Source organism: Myodes glareolus, chromosome 1 (genome assembly GCF_982192425.1).
Source record: "Myodes glareolus chromosome 1, mMyoGla1.1, whole genome shotgun sequence".
NCBI lineage: Eukaryota > Metazoa > Chordata > Mammalia > Rodentia > Cricetidae > Myodes > Myodes glareolus.
This window is the reverse complement of record NC_142026.1, coordinates 77,595,508-77,604,409: the sequence shown is the minus strand read 5'-3', so window position 1 is coordinate 77,604,409 and position 8,902 is coordinate 77,595,508.

The window sequence follows — 8,902 nt, the reverse complement described above, 5'->3', positions numbered from 1 at the left end:
TGGGCCTGAGAACCCCTCCAGAAACAAGTCTCTTGCCAACCCTAAAATGACTCCCTTAGTTGAAATATATACTTGCCTGCTCCCATATCCATCCATCCTCCCGCCCATCTCATTCCCCCACGCCATCCCCAATCCTCCCCCTCTCCCCTCTCTCTAACCATCTCCCCTTACCTCCACCCCTCACACACCACCCCCGTGCACCCAAGTTTGCCTTGCAATCTTGACTACTTCCTATATCCAGGAGGATAACTATATGATTTTCTTCAGGTTTACCTTCTTATTTAGCTTCTCTAGGATCGCGAATTATAGGCTCAAAGATCTTTAACTATGGCTAGAATCCACTTATGAGTGAGTACATACCATATTCCCCTTTTTGGGTCTGGGTCACCTCACTCAGTAAAGCGTTTTCTATTTCCATCCATTTGCATGCGAAATTCAAGATGTCATTGTTTTTTCCGCTGAGTAAAACTCTAATGTGTATATATTTCACACCTTCTTTAACCATTCTTCTATTGAGGGGCACCTAGGTTGTTTCCATGTTCTGGCTATTACAAATAGCGCAGCTATGAACACAGTTGAACAAATGCTTTTGTAGTATGATAGGGCATCTCTTGGGTATATTCCCAAGAGTGGAATTGCTGGGTCCTGAGGGAGGTTGACTCCCAGGTTCCTGAGAAACCGCCACACTGATTTCCAAAGTGGCTGCACAAGTTTGCATTCCCATCAACAATGGATGAGTGTTCCCCTCACACCACATCCTCTCCAGCATAGGCTATCATTGGCGTTTTTAAGTTTAGCTATTCTGACAAGTGTAAGATGGTATCTCAAAGTGGTTTTGATTTGCATTTCCCTGATCACTAAGGAGGTTGAGCATGACCTTAAGTGTCTTTTGGTCATTCGAAGTTCATCTGTTGTGAGTTCTCTGTTCAGTTCAGTACCCCATTTTTTAATTGGGTTAATTAGAGTTTTAGTATCTAGCTTCTTGAGTTCGTTGCATATTTAGGATATCAGACCTTTGTCTGATGAGGGGTTGGTGAAGATCTTCTCCCAGTCAGAAGGTAGTCTTTTTGTCTTACTGACAGTGTCCTTTGCTTTACAGAAGCTTCTCAGTTTCAGGAGGTCCCATTTATTCATTGCTTCTCTTATTGTCTGTGCTACTGGGGTTCTACTTAGGAAGTGGTCTCCTGTGCCTATATCCTGTAGACTACTTCCCACTTTCTCTTCTATTTGGTTCAAAGTGGTCAGATTAATGTTGATGTCTTTAATCCATTTGGACTTGAGTTTTGTGCATGGTGATAGATATGGATCTACTTTCATTCTTCTACAGGTTGACATCTAGTTATGCCAGCACCATTTGTTAAAGATGCTTTCCTTCTTCCATTGTATGCCTTTAGTTCCCTTGTCAAAAATCAGGTGTTCATAGGTTTATGGGTTAATATCCGGGTCTTCTATTCGATTCCATAGGTCGACTTCTCTGTTGTTATGCCAATACCAAGCTGTTTTCAATACTGTCGCTCTGTAATAGAGTTTGAAGTCAGGGATGGTAATGCCTCCAGAAGTTCCTTTCTTGTATAAGATTGTTTTGGCTATCCTGGGTTTTTTGTTTTGCCATATAAACTTGATTGTTGTTCTCTCAAGGTCTGTGAAGAAGTATGATGGAATTTTGATGGGGATTGCATTGAATCTATAGATTGCTCTTGGTAGAATTGCCATTTTTACTTTGTTGATTCTCCCAATCCAAGAACAGGGGAGGTCTTTCCATTTTCTGGTGTGCTCCTCAATTTCTTTCTTAAAGACTTAAAGTTCTTGTCAAATAGGTCTTTCACTTCCTTGGTTAGAGTTACCCCAAGATATTTTATGCTATTTGTGGCTATCGTGAAAGGTGATGTTTCTCTGATTTCCCTCTCTGCTTCTTTATCCTTTGTGTATAGGAGAGCAACCTATTTTTTTGGAGTTGATCTTGTATCCTGCCACATTATTAAAGGTGTTTATCAGCTGTAGGAGTTCTTTGGTAGAGTTTTTGGGGTCTCATATGTATACTATCATATCATCTGCAAATAATGAAAGTTTAACTTCATCCTTTCCAATTCGAATCCCCTTGATCCCCTTATGTTGTCTTATTGCTATTGCTAGGACTTCAAGCACTATATTGAAGAGGTATGAACAGTGGACATACCTTGGACAGCCTTGTCGTCTTCCTGATTTTGGTGGAATGGCTTTGAGTTTCTCTCCATTCAGTTTGATGTTAGTTGTCGGCTTGCTGTATATTGCTTTTATTATATTTAGGTATGATCCTTGTATCCCCAGTCTCTCCAACACCTTTATCATAAATGGGTGTTGAATTTTGTCAAATGCTTTTTCAGCATCCAATGAAATGATCATGTGGTTTTTTTCTTTCAGTTTATTTATATTATGGATTACATTGATAGATTTGCGTATGTTGAACCAGCCCTGCATCTCTGGAATGAAGCGCACCTGATCATAATGGATGATTTTTCTAATGTGTTCTTGGATTCGGTTTGCCAGGATTTTGTTGAGAATTTTCGCGTCGATGTTCATGAGTGAGATTGGCCTGTAATTCTCTTTCTTGGTTGTGTCTTTGTGTGGTTTTGGTATTAGGGTAACTGTAGCTTCATAGAAAGAGTTTGACAATGACTCTTCTGTTTCTATATTGTGAAATACATTAAGGAGTATAGGTATTAGCTCTTCCTGGAAGTTCTGGTAGAATTCTGCATTGAAACCATCTGGTCCTGGGCTTTTTTTGGTAGGGAGTTTTTTGATAACAGCTTCTAATTCTTCACGACTGACAGGTCTATTTAGATTGTTCACCTGGTCTTGGTTCAACTTTGGTATATGGTATTTATCTTAAAAAATGTCCATTTCTTTTACATTTTCTAATTTTGTGGCATACAGACTTTTGTAGTAAGATCTAATGATTCTCTGAATTTCCTCTGTGTCTGTGGTTATGTCCCCCTTTTCATTTCTGATCTTATTAATTTGCATGTTCTCTCTCTGCCGTTTGATTAGTTTGGCTAGGGGTTTGTCAATCTTGTTGATTTTCTCCAAGAACCAACTTTTTGTTTCATTGATTCTTTGAATTGTTTTCTGTGTTTCTTTTTTGTTGATTTCAGCCCTCAGTTTGATTACTTCCAATCTTCTATTCCTCCTGGGTGGATCCACTTCTTTTTTTTCTAGAGCTTTCAAGTGTGCTGATAAGCCTCCAATGTGTGCTTTCTCCATTTTCTTTAATTGGGCACTTAGTGCTATGAACTTTCCTCTTAGCAATGCTTTCATAGTGTCCCATAGGTTTGAGTATGTTGTGTCTTTATTTTCATTAAATTCAAGGAAGACTTTAATTTCTATTTTTATTTCTTCCTTGACACAGGGGTGATTTAATAGTTGACAGTTCAACTTCCATGAGTTTGTAGGCTTCCTGGGGGTAGCATTGTTGTTGAATTCTAACTTTAATCCATGGTGATCTGACAAGACACAGGTGGTTACTAATTTTTTTTTGTATCTGTGGAAGTTTGCTTTGTTACCGAGTATATGGTCAATTTTTGAGAAGGTTCCATGGGCTGCAGAGAAGAAGATATATTCTTTCCTATTTGGGTGGAATGTTCTATAGATATCTGTTAAGTCCATTTGATTCAATACCTCCAATAATTCTCTTATTTCTCTGTTGGATTTATGTCTGATTGACCTGTCCATTGGTGAGAGAGGTGTGTTGAAGTCCCTACTATTAGTGTGTGTGGTTTGATGACTGCCTTCAGTGCTAGAAGTGTTTCTTTTACATAAGTGGGTGCCTTTATATTAGGGGAATAGATATTCAGGATTGAGTCTTCCTCCTGATGAATTGTTCCTGTTATGAGTATGAAATGTCCATCTCTATCTCTACTGATAGATTTTAGTTTGAAGTCAATTTTGTTAGATATTAGAATGGCCACACCAGCTTGTTTCTTAGGTCCATTTGCTTGGAAAACCTTTTCCCAGCCCTTTACTCTGAGTAGATGTCTGTCTTTGTGTTTGAAGTGTGTTTCTTGTAAACAGTAGAATATTGGATCCTGTTTTCGTATCCAATCTCTAAGTCTGTGCCTTTTTATAGGTGAATTGAGTCCATTGATATTAAGTGATATTAATGACCAGTGGTTGTTGACTCCGGTTATTTTTTTGGGGGGGGGGGTAGTAGAGTGTGTGTGTTTCCCTTCTTTGAGTTGTGCTTGTGAAGGGTCGCTAGATGTCTGAGTTATTGTAGGCGGTGTTGGGAATGTTGGATTCCTTGGGTTGTGATTTGCCTTCTAAAACTTTCTGTAAGGCTGGATTTGTAGCTATGTATTGTTTAAATTTGTTTTTATCCTGGAATATTTTGTTTTCTCCGTTGATAGTAAACAATAGCTTGGCTGGGTATAGTAGTCTGGGCTTGCATCCATGGTCTCTTAGTTCCTGCAGTACCTTCTGGCTTTCATGGTTCCCATAGAGAAGTCTGGTGTAAGTCTGATAGGTTTACCTTTATAAGTTTCTTGATATTTTTCCTTTGCAGCTCTTAATATTCTTTCTTTAATCTGAATGTTTTGTGTTTTGATTATTATATAGTGAGGGGATTTTTTTTTATCTAGTCTATTCGGTGTTCTGTATGCTTCTTGAACCTTCATAGGGATATCGTTCTTTAGGTTGGGGAAGTTTTCTTCTATAATTTTGTTTAATATATTTTCTGGATCTTTGATCTGCAATTCTCTTTCTTCTACCCCTATTATTCTTAGATTTGGTTTTTTTATTGTGTCCCACATTTCCTGAATGTTTTGTGATGAGAATTTGTTGGATTTCCTGTTTTCTTTGGTCAGAGTATTTATTTTCTCTATGGTGTCTTCAGAGTCTGAGATTCTTTCTTCTATCTCATGTATTCTGTTGGTTATGCTTGTTTCTGAAGTCTCTGTTCGCTTACCTAGATTTTCCATACCCAGCCGGCTCTCAGTTTGTGTTTTCTTCATTGACTCCATTTCAGTTTTCAGATCTTGAACTGTTTCCATTACCTGTTTGATTGTTTTTTTTTTGGTTTCCCAGAATTTCATTTACGGATTTACTCATTTCTTCAAACTTTTTGGTATATTTCTCTTCCATTTCTTTACTCATTTCCTCAATCGTTTTGTTATACTTATCTTCCATTTCTTTACGGCAGATTTTCACCTCCTTTTTAAGTTCCTCTATTATTTTCATAAAGATCCGCTTAGAGTCGAATTGTTCTATTTCTTCTGGAGTAGGGTGTTCAATTCTTCTAGTTTCATGATCCCTGGATTCTGGTGATGTCATGTTGCCTTTCAGGTTGTTGGAGGAATTCTTTCATTGGCGCCTGCCCATCTCCTCCTCTCTGGATGAAACTCCTCAGCACTCTCTGGATAGAACTCCTCAGCACTCTCTGGATAGGACTCCTCAGCACTGAAACAGGGACATCTGGTATTCCAGGGACCCAGGAGACAAAAGGATGGCAGCAGTGGGGGCAGGGAGGGGTCCCATGGAATACCAAAGACCCTGCTGCAGAAGTTGAGGGGGGAGGGGCTGTGCTTTCTTCTGGGACAGACCGCCCAGGCGGGCGAGCACCCACTCACCTCTCTGGATCCAGCTATATGTTTACAAAATTATCTGGTGACATTTTAGCTTAGAAGTTCATGGAAGCTAGTCTTCTCCTAAGCTACAACATTTCAAAGATTTAACAGAAGAGAAAATAAGGTGCTGGCTCAGACACAAAGGTTGTTGGTAATAGCTATTAAGTGGAATAGTGGGAGCTCAAGAAAAAATTTGCTCTTGATCCCCAACAAGCCTATGACACATAGACAAGAAGTCCTAATAAGTCAATAAACCTTCAAATTCTTCAACACATGTATGTTTTGCTCCAGTATAACAAATTTTGCAATATTAAAGACTGAATATAATTTGCATAAACATGTTGCTCCACACACTGAGTCTTCCATTCAAGTGTTAAATGGATGGTAGACAAGCCTGAACATAAGGTATCTGGAGTCTCCAATAATGTGTTAGGAGCCTTAATTGTCCTGTAGGGTCTATATCCTAGGGAAATTCAGACCCACCCTTGATAATGGCACTTACAGCTTTTTCTTGTTTTTATGGCTATTCCACTTTTTAAAAGAAGTGGATGTGAGATCTGGAAATCCTTCTTGGGATAAGAAATGTATCCCTACAAGAGACCATTCAGTTATTTAAGCAAATGATTGCCTCCATGCAATCCTCTTTTCAATACATTACTGTATAAACTATTCATATTTTATTATGGAACAATTATGGTCTTTAGTCTGTTATCAGATTGTCTCTATAATATCTCTCAAGTCTCAGTGGATGTTCATTGCTCCAGGATTATTTTATATATTTGAGTCACAGAAAATATCTCAATTAATACTAGCTATTGGGTTAGTAATTAGATTTCAACAGGTGTCAATTATCCTGCAGCATAAAGAAATTTTCACACCAGAGTCAGGCAGTGGTGAAACATGCCTTTAATCCCAACACTCAGGAGGCAGAGACAGGCAGATCTCTGTGAGTTTGAGGCCAACCTGGTCTACAAGAGCTAGTTCCAGGATACCTTGTTCAGCCTAGATATAGTAGGGAGGGCCTTGGACCTTCCCCAGAGCAATGTACCCTACCCTCTGTATGGAGTGGATGGGGGTTGGGTGAAGAGGTAAGTGGAGGGAATGGGAGGAGGGTAGGGAGTGGAAACTTGGCTTGGTATGTACAATGAAAAAAAGATAGTTTGTTTCCTTTCTTTTTGTTTTTTAAAAGGATGTTCTGTCTTAGTACCTTGGAACCTCTGTTGTCAATGGTTTGGGTCATGTTTTCTAACCCTACGCAATTGCATTGGTGTAGATAAAAGTTTTTGTCCCTTCTTATCCTGCAGCTGTTCAATCTCAAAGAAATACACAGAGGCTTATATTAATTATAAACTGTTTGGTCTATTAGCTCAGACTTATTAATAAATAGCTCTTACAATTTAAATTAACCAATAACTCTAATCTATGTTTAGTCATGTGACTTGGTACTTTTTCTCAGTAAGGCATTCTCATCTTGATTCCTTTCCATCTGGATGATACAGCGTCTCTACCTTTCCTCTTCCCAGAATTCTCCGAGTCTAGTTGCCCCGCCTATACTTTCTGCCTGGCTACTGGCCAATCAGAGTTTTAATTAAAAAATGTGAGTGACAACTTTTTACAATGTACAAGAGTATTATCCCACTGCATCTTGGAGTTTACAGAAACAGCCTGTGATTGCCACCTTGTGGCAAATGGTAGCATTACTGACCTGAAAATTTCTATATGTTGCAGGATAATTAACACCTGTTGAAATATAATTACTAACCTGATACCTAGTATTAACTGATGCTGCTGGAGCTCCTTCTGCTTCTTCAGCCAATAGCTGCTGAGATACCAGCCCATTGGGGTGTGGTCTCTCTCTCTTTAAAAAAGCAGCGACTGTCCTCCATTCTCTCTCTGGCTTCCGGCTCCACTTCCGGCTCCTAGACTCCTTTCCTGATCACGCAGAGGAGCTGTTATCTGGGATGGTAATCTGTAAGTTTTTTCCCCTTTGAAAAAAATAACATTATATTAATCATAATTCCAAACTGGTGTGGGATTGTTTGTGACTTACACCTTCAAACTGAAATTCTTTCTGTGACTCAGATACGTAAAATAATCCTGGAGCAATGAATATCCACCGAGACTTGACATATATTATAGAGACAATCTGAAAACAGACTAATGACCATAGTTGTCCTATAATAAAATATGAATATACAGAATATACAGAAATGTGTTGGAAAAAGGACTTGCATGGAGGCAATCCTTTGCTTGCATAGCGGAATGGTCTTTTTTCTTGTGTGAATACATTTCTTATCCCAAGAAGGATTTCCAGATCTCACATCCACTTCTTTTAAAAAGTGGAATAGGCATAAAAACAGGAAAAAGCCATAAGTGCCATTATCATGGGTGGGTCTGAATTTCTCTGGGATATTGACCCTACAGGACAATTAAGGCTCCTAACACATTATTGGAGACTCCAGATACCTTATGTTCAGGCTTGTCTACCAGCCATTTAACACTTGAATGGAAGACTCAGTATGTGGAGCAACATGTTTATGCAAATCATATTCAGTATTTAGTATTGCAAAATTTGTTATGCTGGAGCAAAACACACATGTGTTGAAGAATTTGAAGGTTTATTGACTTATTAGGACTTCTTGTCTATGTGTCATAGGCTTGTTGGGGATCAAGAGCATATTTTTTCTTGAATTACCACTATTCCACTTAATAGTTATTACCAACAACCTTTGTGTCTGAGCCAGCCCCTTATTTTCTCTTCTGTCAAATCTTTGAAATGTAATAGCTTAGGAGAAGACTAGCTCCTATGAAATTCTAAGCTAAAATTTCACCAAATAATATTGGAAGCCTATAGCTGATATTTTTCCTTTTATTGATTCTTTGTGAATTTCACATCATGCATTCTGTTCCCAAATATCTCTGTCCCATCACATCCCTTCTCTTTCCCCAAATCAAAACCAGATTTAAAAAAGACTAAGAAAATAAAGAAAAGCAAAAAATAGAAGAAAAAAAAGAAGAATCTTGTTGGGGAAGTTTCAGTGAGGGCCTTTGAGTCACTCAATTTACCCTTTAATCCTTTCATCTTTACTTACAAGTGTTCATTGTCATAAGTCACTGGTCTGGGTCAAGGCCTCTGCCTTCTACTACACCACTGATAATGGGCTCTCACTGGGGCTCCTCTTGAATATCCTGTTCTCCTGTGTTATGGAGATACAGTTGTTTGGGATCTGTATATTTGTTCACTTCACATGCCCCAATGGTTCACAAATGTGGTGGATATTGGGATTGGTTTCAGAGTCCATGGA